We start from the raw sequence: 18,152 nt of genomic DNA on the forward strand, positions 1-18,152 counted from the left end.
GCCCCTTCTCCTACCGCATTGTGTGCACAGCCCCATCCCACACATCACATCACATCTGCCAGCCTTTTACTGGCCGCATTACCTAATACCAGCCGCCAGGGGGAGCACACCGTACACGTGGAATATGCTGCCAATGTGATGGACAGGAGGGAGAACCAACCAGAGAGTTCGGGCGTCTGCCCGCCCCACCCGTCTCCACCAATCAGTATTGGCAATCCTGTTGATTTACTGTACTGTACAGTTAGAGGCGATGTAGCCAGCTGTATCAGCGCTGCGCCCAGGAACACAGCCCTGCGCTCACTAACGACCGGGAGCTGGTGAGTTAACTTTTCCTGCAAAGTCCAGGGTGCATCTGATGGGGTATCTAATGAGGTATCTAAGCTCTGGTATACAAGGTCTGGAGCCACTTGTGCCCCTGTGCTCGGTCCTGGGGCTTCTTATGTCCCTTATTGATCCATAGCTGGACTCAGTTATAGAAGTTGTTAGAAAGTTTAGTGTATAAGTCCAGTCACACACACAAAGCTATGAATTATCTATATACCTTTCCATCTACACACTTTAGGTAGGTAAGTATACAAATAAAGTATATGTGCTGGGGGGACCTGTGCTATATAATTGTACACACACAGTGCCATGGATCTCCCCAGTCTATCTACCTATCTATCTATCTATCTATCTATCTATCTATCTACTTCTATAGTATATACAATGCTATATGTCTCCCCAGTATATATACAGTGCTATGTGCCTCCCCAATATATATATACCGTACCTACTTATACAGTATATACAGTGCTGTGTCTCCCCAGTATATATATATATATATATATATATATATATATATATATATACCTACTTATATAGTATATACAGTGCTATGTGTCTCCCCAGTATATATGTATATATATATACCTACTTATATAGTATATACAGTGCTATGTGTCTCCCCAGTATATATGTATACATATATACCTACTTATATAGTATATACAGTGCTATGTGTCAGTATATATATACCTACTTATACAGTACATACAGAGCTATGTGTCTCCCCAGTATATATATATACCTACTTGTACAGTATATATACAGTGCTATGCGTCTCCCCAGTATATGTATATATATATATATATATATATATATATATATATATATATATATATATATATCTCTATAAAAGTGTAAACGATGGTGGCGCAAAAGTGTCACCGTTATAAATAATCCAGCAGCACTGCCAACAGACTTCCACTTCTAAGTCTGTAAAAGATGCAAAACGTATAAATATGTATATATACGTGAGTAATATATACCGGTAGGCGCTAGGAAAATAATGGATGATGGTGGAAAAAGAAATAAATAAATAAAATATACAAAAAATAGAAAAGGAAACCTGGTGCAAAAGGTGTCCCAATCTCAGTCTTTTAACTGGAACAATGGCCACTGACAGGATGACAATACATTCATCTGACACAGGTAATAGCAATTCAGAGCACTCGGCAATAGTTCCTACCTGTGTCGTAAGGTAAAGAGTCTTGAGCGTTCTTGTTGCGCGATAAGTCCTTCAGTGGACGCAGAAAGTCTGATCGAGTGGCTGCCCCGGCCGGCGGCAAGCCACAAACAGCTGGACTCCGGGAGGACGTTGTTGTTTGGCCCTATTCGCACTCCGTACTCACTTGCCTGGTCACCGGGGGTTACGGTCACGTGACTCGTTACGTCACCCAGGTCCTGCGCACAGCCGGTACGCACCGCCGCTTACACGCGCGGCGTCGGCTCTCCAGGATCTTCGTCTCCTCCCGGAGTCCAGCTGTTTGTGGCTTGCCGCCGGCCGGGGCAGCCACTCGATCAGACTTTCTGCGTCCACTGAAGGACTTATCGCGCAACAAGAGCGCTCAAGACTCTTTACCTTACGACACAGGTAGGAACTATTGCCGAGTGCTCTGAATTGCTATTACCTGTGTCAGATGAATGTATTGTCATCCTGTCAGTGGCCATTGTTCCAGTTAAAAGACTGAGATTGGGACACCTTTTGCACCAGGTTTCCTTTTCTATTTTTTGTATATTCTATTTATTTATTTCTTTTTCCACCATCCTCCGTTATTTTCCTAGCGCCTACCGGTATATATTACTCACGTATATATACATATTTATACATATATATATATATATCTACTTGTACAATTTATATACAGAGCTATGTGTCTCCCCAGTATATGTATATATATATATATATATATATATATATATATACCTACTTATACAGTATATACAGCGCTGTGTCTCAGTATATATATACCTACTTATACAGTATATACAGTGCTCTGCGTCTCCCCAGTCTCCCCAGTATATATATACCTACTTATACAGTATATACAGTGCTATGTGTCTCCCCAGTATATGTATATATCTACTTATACAGTATATACAGTGCTCTGCGTCTCCCCAGTATATATATATCTACTTGTACAGTATATACAGTGCTCTGCGTCTCCCCAGTCTCCCCAGTATATATATACCTACTTATACAGTATATACAGTGCTATGTGTCTCCCCAGTATATGTATATATCTACTTATACAGTGCTCTGCGTCTCCCCAGTATATATATATCTACTTGTACAGTATATACAGTGCTCTGCGTCTCCCCAGTATATATATACCTACTTGTACAGTATATTCAGTGCTCTGCGTCTCCCCAGTATATATATATCTACTTGTACAGTATATTCAGTGCTCTGCGTCTCCCCAGCTCAGGCTATGCTCTCAGTCACGTACATAATGCCGGCAGTCCCCTCCCTGTGATGTGTGCACTGATTGCTATGTAAACTATCTTTAGCTCCTGGAACTAAAGTGTCCATGCGCTGAGTACTGGGGTCCCAGGGACCTGCAACTCTGGAAGGAGCCCCTCTGTTTATCAATGAGAAAAAGACACAAATCCCCCCAAAAAGTGTGTATATATTACATAGTATAGTCTATAGTATTTATTTCACTCGGGTACAGCCCACAATTCCTTTACTATAAGATCACGGCTCTCTCCCTCTCTACACACTACATCGCCATATTGACCTGAGTAGGAACCGTTAACAAGTGAATATAAATCAAACCTCCTACTAGGAAGTGGCCACCAGATCCTTCGCAGCATCGGCCATGTCATCTCTAGGGACAAAATATTCACTTGATCAATACATTTTTACTGTTGGGCTCCCAAAGCAGAGCTAGTGATGCACCGTGCCGCTTCATTCCTGGCCAGCGGCACGGTTGGACTTTGAGGCCGGGGTCACAGGAGCGTATATTGCCACCTCTGAGAGAATCGGATCAGTTATGGTAGTGACACTCCGATCACACTCTGATCCAAGAGTCCGCTTACTGTGATCTGATTCACACAGGTGAGAAGAAGATGGAGATCAAGACTTCACCAGCTTCTCCATTGTGTCAGTCTGTGAAAATTGGATAACCTCAAAATCCCCTGATGATGCCAGTTGTCTGGTGAAACATGTTGGGGAGGCTTAGGAGAGTTTTTTTCAATAGTGTTATTCAGGAATATGGATACTAAATGAATATAAATATAGCAGCATAGTATAGTGTAGGTCCACAGCCACACTAATGAAAGTTGGTCAAGAGCCACAATGCAGAAAAAGTCATAGAAAACCTAGAGAAGGCACAAATAATAACATGCAGATTTTCACTTTCACTCCATCCTTATGTATTTTACATTATTGTTATGCAAATTGCTTAGTCAAAGAGGACTTGTACTCTAGTGCCACCTATTGGAAGTAGCAATCTTAAAAGTCAATACCCTTTAACAGTCTCATAAGATGCTTCATATATTATTGGCCCCATATACTGCTCCATATGGAATTGGCCCCATATACTGCTCCATGTGTAATTGGCCCCATATACTGCTCCATGTGAAATTGGCCCCATATACTGCTCCATATAGAATTGGCCCCATAAGATGCTCCATATAGAATTAGCCCCATATAATGCTCCATATAGAATTGGCTCCATAAGATGCTCCATATAGAATTGGCCCCATAAGATGCTCCATATAGAATTGGCCCCATAAGATGCTCCATATAGAATTGGCCCCATAAGAAGCTATATATAGCTCCATAAGATATAGCTCCATAAGATGCTCCATATAGAATTCGCTCCATAAGATGCTCCATATAGAATTCGCTCCATAAGATGCTCCATATTAAATTGGCCCCATTAAGAAGCTCCATATTAAATTTGCCCCATTAAGAAGCTCCATATAGAATTGGTCCCATTAAGAAGCTCCGCATTGAATTGACCTCATAGGATGCTCCCTATAGAATTAGCCCCATATAATGCTCCATATATGGGCCTCTTCTGATGGTCCCCATATATTGCTCCAAATATTTTAAAAAAAATGAAATAATCACCTCTCGTTGCTGCTCTGGACTCCTCAGCGTCTTCCTGCTCTCTGTGCTGCAACTGCTCAGGCGCACTGGTGACGTCATCGCGCCCTCTGACCTGAACGTCACAGTCAGAGGATGGAAGATGTTGCAGCGCTGGAACCGGGAGAGGTAAGTATCGCAAGTGCTGGGACCCAGAACGTGGGGTGGTGGTCCACTCGCCGGAGCTGGCACCATAGCACACCAGTGTCCCCGATGGCGAGTGGGCCCCCTGCCTGCTCAGGGCCCCGGCACTTGCCCGGGTGCTGACGCCGGCCCTGGCCGGGTATTACAGGCAGCGGGGCGGCTCCCTGGGGACTTCTTTTCTGTGACCGTCGGCGAGCCACATGTGGCTTGCGAGCTACGGGTTGGGGACCCCTGCCTTATAGAGTGGTGACTATGAATGATATACAAGATGGAGATTGGTATTATCCCCTAGTTTGTGTGAACCACATACTGACCTCAGTGCTTTTAATTGTGTATTTCTCTTAAATAGTGTAAATAAAAGTTAAACTTTAATAGTCTTTAATTAGAGATTTTATTGCATTTTGGACATTTTGGCCATTTGAAAATAATCGAAAAATGGACTGCACTCTGATGTCATCCAAGTGCAGTCAGATGTATTCCACGCACCCATAGACTTGAATATGGCTCAGCGCAATCTAATCCACTCGCTGCTATTTTATTCTCATTCTGAACCGACATGAGAAAAAAACGCTCATCAGTACTGCCCCATAGAACAACATTGGTCCGACTGCTATCCCATAAAACATCTACTATATAATCGTTTAATTCTGTCTGTTTGTCTGTAACGGAAATCCTGCGTCACTGATTGGTCGCGCCAGCCGGCCGCGACCAATCAGTGATATTGGCGCGGAATTTAACCCCCACTCACAGCGCCACATAGTTCAGTCACGTTCACTGAACAAGTTCTGTCAGTCACAGTGCAACATAGTTCACTCACGTTTACTGCATAAATAAACTACATACATATTCTAGAATACCCGATGCGTTAGAATCGGGCCACCATCTAGTATATATATATATATATATATATATATATATATATATACATACACATATATATATATATATATACACACTGCTCAAAAAATAAGGGGAACACTTAAATAACAGAATCTAACTCCAAGTAAATCAAACTTCTGTGAAATCAAACTGTCCACTTAGGAAGCAACACTGTTTGACAATCAATTTCACATGCTGTTGTGCAAATGGAATAGACAACAGACGGAAATTATTGGCAATTATCAAGACGCCCTCAATAAAGGAGTGGTTCTGCAGGTGGGCACCACAGGCCACATCTCAGTACCAAAGCTTTCTGGCTGATGTATTGGTCACTTTTGAATGATGGTTGTGCTTTCACACTCGTGGTAGCATGAGATGGACTCTACAACCCACACAAGTGGCTCAGGTAGGGCAGCTCATCCAGGATGGCACATCAATGTGAGCTGTGGCAAGAAGGTTTGCTGTGTCTGTCACCGTAGTGTCCAGAGGCTGGAGGCGCTAGCAGGAGACAGGCCAGTATACCAGGAGACGTGTAGGGGGCCGTAGGAGGGTAACAACCCAGCAGCAGGACTGCTACCTCCGCCTTTGTGCAAGGAGGAACAGGAGGAGCACTGCCAGAGTCCTGCAAAATGACCTCCAGCAGGCCACAAGTGCGCATGTGTCTGCACAAATGGTTAAAAACCGACTCCTTGAGGTTGGTCTGAGTGCCCGACGTCCACAGATGAGGGTTGTGCTCACAGCCCAACACCAGGCAGGACGCTTGGCATTTGCCACAGAACACCAGGATTGGCAAATTTGCCACTGGCGCCCTATGCGCTTGTCAGGTGAGAGGAGGTTCACACGGAGCACATGTGACAGACGTGACAGAGTCTGGAGACGCTGTGGAGAGCGATATGCTGCCTGCAACATCCTTCAGCATGACCGGAATGGCAGTGGGTCAGTAATGGTGTGGGGTGGCATTTCTTTGGAGGGCCGCACAGCCCTCCATGTGCTCGCCAGAAGTAGCCTGACTGCCATTAGGTACTGAGATGAGATCCTCAGACCCCTTGTGAGGCCTTATACTGGTGCGGTTGGCCCTGGGCCCTGCGACAAGGACCTGCCATGACGTCACGGTCATGTGACCGCGACATCATCACAGGTCCTGCTTATACCAGCCCTGGTACTGGAAGCTGCCGCTTGCAATGGAGCGGTCACCGGAGCATCCCGAGGAGCGGGAAAGGCAGCGGATGGTGAGTATAGCAGGATTTCAACGGGCCTTCGGAAGGTGAGTATATGTTTATTTTTTATTTTAAGTCTCTATACTACATGGCTCTGTGCTGTATACGACGTGGCTGGGCAATATACTACGTGACTGGCCAATATACTACGTGGCTGAGCAATATACTACGTGACTGGGCAATATACTACGTGGCTGGGCAATATACTACGTGACTGGGCAATATACTACGTGACTGGGCAATATAGTACGTGACTGGGCAATATAGTACGTGACTGGGCAATATACTATGTGACTGGCCAATATACTATGTGGCTGGGCAAAATACTACATGGCTGGGCAATATGCTACGTGACTGGCCAATATACTACGTGGTTGGGCAATATACTACGTGGCTGGGCAATATACTATGGGACTGGGCAATATAGTACGTGACTGGGCAATATACTACGTGGCTGGGCAATATACTACGTGGCTGGGCAATATACTACGTGGCTGGGCAATATACTACGTGGCTGGGCAATATACTACGTGACTGGCCAATATACTATGTGGCTGGGCAATATGCTACGTGGCTGGGCAATATACTACGTGGCTGAGCAATATACTACGTGACTGGGCAATATACTACGTGGCTGGGCAATATACTACGTGACTGGCCAATATACTATGTGGCTGGGCAATATGCTACGTGGCTGGGCAATATACTACGTGGCTGAGCAATATACTACGTGACTGGGCAATATACTACGTGGCTGGGCAATATACTACGTTGCTGGGCAATATACTATGTGGCTGGGCAATATACTACGTGACTGGGCAACATACTACGTGGCTGGTCAATATACTACGTGGCGGGCAATATACTACGTGACTGGGCAATATATTACGTGACTGGGCAATATACTATGTCGCTGGGCAATATACTACGTGGGTTGTGCAATATACTACGTGGACATGCATATTCTAGAATACCCGATGCGTTAGAATCGGGCCACCGTCTAGTATGATATATTCATTTTACAGTTAGAAAATCTATCATTTCCATGCCTCACCCATGAAATACAATGATAATAGTTGTTGCATATCTAGTGACCTTTATGTATCACATTGTTTCTCTGAAGAATGATTGATCTATGTGGCTTCACATGAATGTTCTAGAGTTTACAAAAGGCAACGAATGTGTCTGTAATGCTCATGGACCATAATAGAAGCCACTCGCGGTGTCCTATGAACACTGAGAATGATAGCTCGGCCGCCCTAGGGGATCGAGGACTGGCTGAGCGGTCAGGAATGTGAGTGACAGCTCTACCGCCCAATCTGAGGCAGAGGTGTGAGTATTGTGAATGACAGCTTAGCTGTCCTATCTCCTCCAGGTGTCATCCTTTCTGGGCTATTTAACACTTTGACAATAGATAATTGCCAGTTGTAGCTTTGTGGTGTATATTTGTTTTTTGCTCTGAGTATTCTGCTCTCCATTGCAGACCTTGGATTTACCTTTGACCATCCTTTTGTCTTGATCCGCTACCTTCCTGACACTCTGACCTCGAACTGTGACCTCACTACACGTTTGTCTTTTCCCTTTGTCTATTAAGAGCCTCTTGGTGCTGACCCTGGACCTCTTGACTATCCTGCCTCATGGCAAGTCTGTGAGTAGTGACTAGCGTAACAGCGCTGTTATCTAGCCCGGCTCTCTCTTCTCCTTGGACTCATTCTAATCTAAGAAATTACTATGTGATATGTAGAAAAACATTTAAGCTCTGATTCAGCAAGCAGTTTTTACCAGAATTTTGACATAAAACAGCTTGAAATGCTGCTGTTTTTTTTGGTGCAGCCCATTTTTGGCATATTCTGACATAGGATAGGTAGGATACAAGAGAGCCGCCAGTGAATCAGAATTACATCGTAAACCTGCCTTGTACACGAGCCCCTTTCCAAATAAACAAGACTGAAGTTGGCAATATTCAAAGAAATTGGAGGCTGGACTTTTCACAATGCAGCCTCTTATAAGTTTCCAGTATCCACAAATCTAGAAGGTCTGGTTGAGCCCTTTGAATCAAAGGCCAAGAGCAGAGGGTTAGTTTTTAGATAAGCCAATATGAAATACGGAAATATAAGTAGAAAGAGAGAGACCTGATAAGCTAGGAAGCTGCAGAACCTAATAATGAACATTATAGGGGTAATTATAAAAAGTGTTTCAAAGCGTCACAGATGTAGACTATGAGCACAAAGTTTTTGATGAGGTTTTGGTTGAGTGGAATATCTTCAAATCCGCCTCCAAATTTCAAAACTCCTCAAAAACTTTGAACTTCTGCTCTGAAAACTCTTCAAAAAGACTCAGTGTGCATATATCCTTAGGTTATGCTCACATGGAGTCCTTTAAGAGCAGAAACTGAGCGGAAACTCAAAGATTTTCAGGAGTTTTGAGATTTGGAGAGTTTACGCTCATTTTCCACTCAGTTGCTGCTCCAAAAATCATGTGGGCACATAGCCTGAGGGTGAATTCAGAAAGAAAAAAACCATTGACATGAAGCAGAATTTTTTTTATACCATGGCTGATCTGTATGGGAGAACTCTTCAATTTTCCTGCAGTGCCCCCATAGGAAAAATGAAGAATTACACCATTCCACTGAAATAAACATGGTGTGTATGTAACGCAGAGATGTTTTGGGTCCTCCAGTTCAAGAGTCCCTCTATGTAGCTTCTTCGAGAGTTCCGAATGGGGAATTGCCCACTATTACCGCAGAATCCTCTAATACTGGGGTAGAAAATACATTGTCTGAACCAGACAGTACTTTTAATTGTTAATTTTCATATTTATCACAAAGCCTCAGTGTAGATCTGGCAAAATACATAGTTTCTGCCCTGATTTCCTAATCGGGTTTGATTCATTACAGATGAATATTCCTCCTGATTTGTCAGGTTTTCTTTGATCATTCTGTTTGAAGGCAATTTGAAAGGATTAGAGAAAGAAATATGCTTCCTGTATAATGTCTACAGCTCAGCAGTTTATAAATGATAATTTATGTCCAAAGTCCAGTTGTCATAGTGAGAAGTTGTAAAGATTGGGAGTAGGTGACTTTCTCAGTACTCCGTACCGATCGGGGGCTGACGTCACTTCAAGGCGCAGTGTAGTGAGCAATGCCAGATAGCGTACTCTGGATCCAAAATCTTACAAACTGACTTGTATAAGGTTGGCATCCCCTGACAGTGCCAAGTTCTGAATCAAGGAGCTTATTCAGTACAACACGTACTAATAGCAATATGCGTTTAAATGTACTGATAGGTCACCTCTTTCACAAATGGGTCATATTTTATGTAAAGTACTCAATGGTGTAACTTGAAGCTCATGGAGACCAATTCAAAATCTTCAATAGGGCCTTTAAGGGGTTATTCCCCCTCCAAATAAACAAGCTATTTCTTATCTTTGGGATAGGAGATCACTTGCTTATCGCTGGGGGACTGTCAGTGATTCAGAGATTGGGGCTTTAGAACCCTGAGACCTGGGCTTTGTAGCCCTGTATTGAATCAAGTGGCGGTGCGCATGCTCAGCCTCTGCTCTTCTCATTGTCTGTGGGACTAGCAGAGTGCTACAATTTGCAGTCCTATAGAAAATAAAAGGAGCCAAGCCACACATTCGCATCCCTGCTTCATTCAGGTTTGTGCTGCTGAGTTGAGCCCAGGTTCTAAATCCTTGATCTCAGAATCCAAGCGGTTGGACTTCCAGGGAAAGTAAGCTATACTTTATCTGATAGGGGATTCCTTTTTTGGGAGGGAATAATCCTTTTATAATATTGGTGTACCATTTGGATTAAAGCGAGGGTTGAGAACAACTGGCCCAGGGATAATATTAGGTCCACTAAATTATTTGGTCTGGCCCTACCAAGGCAACCATTTCTGCACATTAACTGAACCTTCTGATGGCACAGGCTTCTATTTTCTACAGCAGGGGTGAGGAATCATTTTTCTAACAAGGGCCATTTGGATATTTATACCATCCTTTGGGGGCCGTACAAACTCTGCACACAAAGTACATCCTGACTCTGGCACTGGTTTCAGGGTGTAATCTTTCATTGCATGCCCTTCAGTGTTCAGTACTGAACACTGTGTGTGTTAACAGAGCAAGAAGAAATTAATGAGCAGGTTGTAATCAAAATATACCTTCCTGCCCAAGAATGCGGTCCCTGAGAATCTGCCCAGAGGCCTGATAAAAGGTAATTGAGGGCCGTAAATGGCCCTGGGGCCTGAGGTTCCCCACCCCTGCTCTACAGAGTGCACAACCACACTTACACCCAGAAGACATGCCCAAACCATTTCTGCCACATCCTCATCGCTCACATTCTCCCTCATTAAGTCTTGGTGGAAGCTTCGGTGTGTAATTTCTATCACCTTCCCCCTCAGTAAAGCTGCATTTACACTGAAAGCTTATCTTGAAAGGCCATTCTTAGAAACACTCGTTTCACGATAATCTTTCAGTGTAGTCTAGCTGCCGATCACCTGATGAAACGCTCGTTCATTGAGCAAAATTACGCAGTTCAAAAGATCATCGTTCTCGGCAGCCCTTGTCTTGTGTAATCAGGACTCATACTACCAAGAACAATAGCAGCTTATGTTCACTGAGATATCTACTACGGATCGCTCAGTGCACATCGTTTACTGCGGTCTGCCTGTGTAAACAAGATATTAAACAACGGCCAATCGGTAAATGTTTGCCGATCGGCACTGGTTTAGCTGCCGCGATGAAAACTAAATCTCCGAGCAGTCATAAATACTTGGAGGACACCCGAGCGGGCTCTGGAAAACCCGAGCAGCGAGTATACTCGCTCATCACTAATAGATATCCAAATGGCACTTTGCAGAAAAAAGGTTCCCACACCGCTTGGGTTAAAGTGATCTTTTGGGCCACCTCTAAGCTGCAGGGCTAGAGTACAACTGCAATCCCTGCACATTCTTTTGTTACCGTACATCCTCCGAAGTACCCCAAGGGTGTTGTGAATTCTGCTCTTGGGCTCCCTCCGGTGGTTATGAGTGGTAGTGCTGCTGTCTGTGGATCGCAACATTCATCAGGTGTGTTCAATTTGGACTCAGCTATTTAGTCCTGCTTGATCCTTTAGTCAGTGCCAGTTGTCCATTGTTTTTGGAGGATTCACTTCCTTTCAGGTCTCTCCTGTTTGCTGTGCTTTTCTACAAAGATAAGTCCTGGCTTTGTTTTTGCTGTCCACCTGCTGTGGACCTTATAGTTCTGTTCGTTTTCATGTTTTGTCTTGTCCAGCTTTGTCTGTGTAGGATTTTTTGCAGCCAAGCTGTGTCTCTGGAGATGCAGATATACCCTCCATGTCTTTAGTCAGATGTGGTGATTTGTATTTTCTGTGGTGGATATTTTCTAGTGTTTTAATACTGACCACATAGTACTCTGTTCTATTCTTTCTTTTTAGCTAGTATGGCCTCCTATGCTAAATTCTGATTTCATGTCTGCGTATTCTCTCTCCTCTCACAGTCAATATTTGTGGGGGGCTATCTATCCTTTGGGGATTTTCTCTGAGGCAAGATAGGTTTCCTGTTTCTGTCTTTAGGGGAAGTTAGTTCTTAGGCTGTGTCGAGGGGTCTAGGGAGTGTTAGGTACCCCCCACGGCTACTTCTAGTTGCGCTGCTAGGTTCAGGGTTTGCGGTCAGTACAGGGACCACCTTCTCCAGAGAATCTGTCTCATGCTGCTCCTAGGCCACTAGAACATAACAGTACAACTGGCACAACAATGAGTTAATTGCATCTCAGAAGAAGGGAGGGAAGGTTTTGAGCCATTTTTTTTCCTTAGCCTGTTTTGTATTTTCCTCCCTCTTGATCTCTGGGTGGCTATGGAATCTAGTAATAACATGAATGTTCAGGAGTTTTTTTCTCTGGTGGATCAGCTTGCTGCTAGGGTACAGGGTATTTCAGATTACATTGTTCAGACTCCTGCCTTAGAACCTAAGATTCCCACTCCTGATTTATTCTTTGGTGACAGATCCAAATTTTTGAGTTTCAAAAATAACTGTAAACTGTTTTTTGCATTGAGACCCCGGTCTTCTGGTGATCCAATTCAGGTTAAAATCATCATATCTCTGCTGCGTGGTGACCCACAGGATTGGGCATTTTCCCTGGAAACTGGCAATCCTGCTTTGCTTAATGTTGATTCTTTCTTTCAGGCATTGGGGTTGTTGTATGATGAGCCTAATTCTGTGGATCAGGCTGAGAAAATCTTGTTGGCCCTGTGTCAAGGTCAAGAAGCGGCAGAATCGTATTGCCAGAAATTTAGAAAATGGTCTGTACTGACTAAATGGAATGAGGATGCCTTGGCGGCAATTTTCAGAAAGGGTCTTTCTGAATCCGTTAAAGATGTTATGGTGGGGTTCCCCACGCCTGCTGGTCTTAGTGATTCTATGTCTCTGGCCATTCAGATTGACCGGCGCTTGCGCGAGCGCAGAGTTGTGCACACTGTGGCATTGTCCTCTGAGCGGAGCCCTGAGCCTATGCAGTGTGATAGGATTTTGTCTAGAGCTGAACGTCAAAGATTCAGGCGTCAGAATAGGTTGTGTTTTTACTGCGGCGATTCTGCTCATGTTAATTCTGATTGCACTAAGCGTACAAAGAGAATCGCTAGTTCTGTTACCATCAGTACTATACAACCTAAATTTCTGTTATCTGTGACCTTGATCTGCTCATTATCATCATTTTCTGTCATGGCATTTGTGGATTCAGGCGCCGCTCTGAACTTAATGGACTTAGAATTTGCCAGACGTTGTGGTTTCCCCTTGCAGCCTTTGCAGAACCCTATTCCTTTAAGGGCCATTGATGCTACACCGTTGGCTAAAAATAAACCTCAGTTTTGGACACAGCTGACCATGCGCATGGCGCCAGCCCATCAGGAAGATTGTCGTTTTCTGGTGTTGCATAATTTGCATGATGATATTGTGCTGGGTTTTCCAAGGTTACAGGTACATAATCCGGTGTTAGATTGGAAATCTATGTCTGTGACTAGTTGGGGTTGTCAGGGGGTTCATGGTCACGTTCCTTTGATGTCAATTTCCTCTTCCGAAATTCCTGAGTTTTTGTCAGACTTTCAGGATGTATTCAATGAGCCCAAATCCAGTTCCCTTCCACCGCATAGGGACTGTGATTGTGCTATTGACTTGATTCCAGGTTGTAAGTTCCCTAAGGGCCGACTCTTCAACCTGTCTGTGCCAGAACATGCCGCCATGCAGAGCTATATTAAGGAGTCTTTGGAGAAAGGGCATATTCGGCCATCTTCTTCACCGTTGGGAGCGGAGTTCTTTTTTGTTGCCAAGAAGGATGGATCCTTGAGACCCTGTATTGATTATCGCCTCTTGAATAAGATCACGGTCAAATTTCAATACCCATTGCCTTTGCTTACTGATTTGTTTACTAGGATTAAGGGGGCTAGCTGGTTTACTAAGATTGACCTTCGAGGGGCATATAATCTTATTCGTATCAAGCAGGGTGACGAATGGAAAACTGCATTTAATACGCCCGAAGGCCATTTTGAATACCTTGTGATGCCATTCGGACTCTCTAATGCCCCATCTGTGTTCCAGTCCTTCATGCATGATATCTTTCGGAGTTATCTTGATAAATTCATGGTTGTATATTTGGATGATATTTTGATTTTTTCCAATGATTGGGAGTCTCATGTGAAACAGGTCAGGATGGTATTTCAGATCCTCCGTAATAATGCTTTGTTTGTGAAGGGGTCAAAGTGTCTCTTTGGAGTGCAGAAGGTTTCTTTTTTGGGTTTCATTTTTTCTCCCTCATCTATAGAAATGGATCCGGTTAAGGTTCAGGCCATTCATGATTGGATTCAGCCCACATCTGTGAAGAGCCTTCAGAAATTCTTGGGCTTTGCTAATTTTTATCGTCGTTTCATTGCCAACTTCTCCAGTGTGGTTAAACCTCTAACCGATTTGACCAAGAAAGGCGCTGATGTGACGAATTGGTCCTCCGCGGCTGTTTCTGCCTTTCAGGAGCTTAAACGCCAATTTACTTCTGCCCCTGTGTTGCGTCAGCCAGATGTTTCTCTTCCATTTCAGGTTGAGGTTGACGCGTCTGAGATTGGGGCAGGGGCCGTTTTGTCTCAGAGGAATTCTGATGGTTCCTTGATGAAACCGTGTGCCTTCTTTTCTCGGAAGTTTTCGCCTGCGGAACGCAATTATGATGTCGGCAATCGGGAGTTGTTGGCTATGAAGTGGGCATTTGAGGAGTGGCGACATTGGCTTGAGGGGGCCAAGCACCGTATTGTGGTCCTGACCGATCATAAGAATCTGATTTACCTCGAGTCTGCCAAACGGCTGAATCCTAGACAGGCTCGATGGTCCCTGTTTTTCTCCCGTTTTGATTTTGTGGTCTCGTACATTCCTGGTACTAAGAATGTTAAGGCGGATGCCCTCTCTAGGAGTTTTTTTCCTGATTCCCCTGGGGTTCTTGAGCCGGATCGGCATTCTGAAGGAAGGGGTGATTCTTTCTGCCATCTCCCCTGATTTACGACGGGTTCTTCAGGAATTTCAGGCTAACAAACCTGACCGCTGTCCTGTGGGGAAACTGTTCCTCATAGATGGACTAGTAAAGTGATTTCTGAGGTTCATTGTTCTGTGTTGGCTGGCCATCCTGGGATTTTTGGTACCAGAGATTTGGTTGGTAGGTCCTTTTGGTGGCCTTCTTTGTCGCGGGATGTGCGTTCTTTTGTGCAGTCCTGTGGGATTTGTGCGCGGGCTAAACCTTGCTGTTCCCGCGCTAGTGGGTGTTGCTTCTGCCTTTGCCGATCCCTGAGAGACCTTGGACGCATATTTCCATGGATTTTATTTCAGAGCTTCCGGTTTCCCAGAGGATGTCTGTTATCTGGGTGGTTTGTGACCGGTTTTCTAAGATGGTTCATTTGGTACCTTTGCCTAAATTGCCTTCCTCTTCTGATTTGGTTCCATTGTTTTTTCAGCATGTGGTTCGTTTGCATGGCATTCTGGAGAATATTGTGTCCGATAGAGGTTCCCAGTTTGTTTCTAGGTTTTGGCGGGTCTTTTGCGCTAGGCTGGGCATTGATTTGTCTTTTTCTTCCGCATTTCATCCTCAGACAAATGGCCAAACCGAGCGAACTAATCAGACTTTGGAAACTTATTTGAGATGCTTTGTGTCTGCTGATCAGGATGATTGGGTGGCTTTCTTGCCATTGGCCGAGTTTGCCCTTAATAATCAGGCTAGTTCTGCTACCTTGGTTTCGCCTTTTTTTTGTAATTTTGGTTTTCATCCTCGTTTTTCTTCAGGGCAGGTTGAGCCTTCTGATTGTCCTGGTGTGGATTCTGTGGTTGACAGGCTGCAGCAGATTTGGGCTCATGTGATGGACAATTTGGTGTTGTCTCAGGAGGTGGCTCAGCGTTTTGCTAACCGTCGTCGGTGTGTTGGTTCCCGGCTTCGGATTGGGGATTTGGTCTGGTTGTCGTCCCGTCATGTTCCTATGAAGGTTTCTTCCCCTAAGTTCAAGCCTCGGTTTATTGGTCCTTATAGGATTTCTGAGATTATCAATCCAGTGTCTTTTCGTTTGGCCCTTCCGGACTCTTTTTCCATCCATAATGTTTTCCATAGATTTTTGTTGCGGAAGTATGTGGTGCCCGTTGTTCCCTCTGTTGATCCTCCGGCTTCGGTGTTGATTGATGGGGAGTTGGAGTATGTGGTTGAGAAGATTTTGGATTCTCGTTTTTCGAGGCGGAAGCTTCAGTATCTGGTCAAATGGAAGGGTTGTGGCCAGGAGGATAATTCTTGGGTTGTTGCCTCCGATGTTCATGCTGACGATTTGGTTCGTGCATTTCATTTGGCTCGTCCTGATCGGCCGGGGGGCTCTGGTGAGGGTTCGGTGACCCCTCCTCAAGGGGGGGGGGTACTGTTGTGAATTCTGCTCTTGGGCTCCCTCCGGTGGTTATGAGTGGTAGTGCTGCTGTCTGTGGATCGCAGCATTCATCAGGTGTGTTCAATTTGGACTCAGCTATTTAGTCCTGCTTGATCCTTTAGTCAGTGCCAGTTGTCCATTGTTTTTGGAGGATTCACTTCCCTTCAGGTCTCTCCTGTTTGCTGTGCTTTTCTACAAAGATAAGTCCTGGCTTTGTTTTTGCTGTCCACCTGCTGTGGACCTTATAGTTCTGTTCGTTTTCATGTTTTGTCTTGTCCAGCTTTGTCTGTGTAGGATTTTTTGCAGCCAAGCTGTGTCTCTGGAGATGCAGATATATCCCCCATGTCTTTAGTCAGATGTGGTGATTTGTATTTTCTGTGGTGGATATTTTCTAGTGTTTTAATACTGACCGCATAGTACTCTGTTCTATTCTTTCTTTTTAGCTAGTATGGCCTCCTATGCTAAATGCTGATTTCATGTCTGCGTATGTTATTTCCCTCTCCTCTCACAGTCAATATTTGTGGGGGGCTTTCTATCCTTTGGGGATTTTCTCTGAGGCAAGATAGGTTTCCTGTTTCTGTCTTTAGGGGAAGTTAGTTCTTAGGCTGTGTCGAGGGGTCTAGGGAGTGTTAGGTACCCCCCACGGCTACTTCTAGTTGCGCTGCTAGGTTCAGGGTTTGCGGTCAGTACAGGGACCACCTTCTCCAGAGTACGTCTCATGCTGTTCCTAGGCCACCAGAACATAACACAAGGGGCTGTACTGGGACTGGTAAACATTAGATTGGAAAAGAAAATGATCCAACAAATAAACCAGAAATATATAACAGCCCCATTTGTATAAACTTTGATCTACTGCCCCAAAAAGGGAACCCTTACTATAACCTCTTTATAAAACATGCAAAAGTTTGAATTTTGTTTGTCCTCTGTAGTTCCTCTGTATGCACAAAAGACACAAATCTCTGAATTATTATACATATTGTTCTGAATTGCATACACCTACAGGAGGACTTGGATAAACTATGGGCAGCAAAATGGCAGATGCGGCTCAATTTCTAAAAATTATAAGGTTACACCGTTTGGTGCTGTTATATACTGCCTATATTTCTAACTGATCGCTACTGAGTGAGTGCAATGGAGAAGAACATAGATGTAATTAATAAGAAACTAAGTTATAACATGATATTCTGCTGTATCAAAACCAACAAATATGCTCTTGTGTTAATAAAGACATGGCTTCTAGAGGTGAAAACATCACTCCTTCCCTTTTATGAAGCAATAACTGTGACCCCATTGTAACATAAATGCCGGCGTCCTTGCGTAGTCCCTCTCCCTCCTCCCAGCAGGGATGCCGACAAACTTCCCAGACCGCATGACGGTGTTCCCGTTCCTCTGATACCTGTCCGCTGGTATCAGAGAAACCTCATTAATCCACGGTATGCAAGATCTCGGTTAATAACGTAGGATGTGAAAGGTAGATGTATATTAAAAACCAATTTAATAAGTTATTGTTTTACACACACCACAGACATGATGAGGTCTGTTATGACCTGGTGGTCAGGACAATAATGGA

The 18,152-nt window shown here is 44.2% G+C and overlaps 1 protein-coding gene across 1 annotated transcript in view; it reads left to right on the top strand.

The window, feature by feature from the left end:
• Positions 1-223: 223 nt before the first annotated feature.
• TMEM45A (transmembrane protein 45A) overlaps positions 224-18,152 on the top strand; it is a 51,284-nt gene continuing 33,355 nt past the window's right edge. Inside the window, exon 1 of the mRNA XM_069761035.1 lies at positions 224-317. The gene's annotated coding sequence lies outside the window, so the exon portion shown is untranslated. The remainder of the gene's footprint in view (positions 318-18,152) is intronic.

Source organism: Ranitomeya imitator, chromosome 3 (assembly GCF_032444005.1).
Source record: "Ranitomeya imitator isolate aRanImi1 chromosome 3, aRanImi1.pri, whole genome shotgun sequence".
NCBI lineage: Eukaryota > Metazoa > Chordata > Amphibia > Anura > Dendrobatidae > Ranitomeya > Ranitomeya imitator.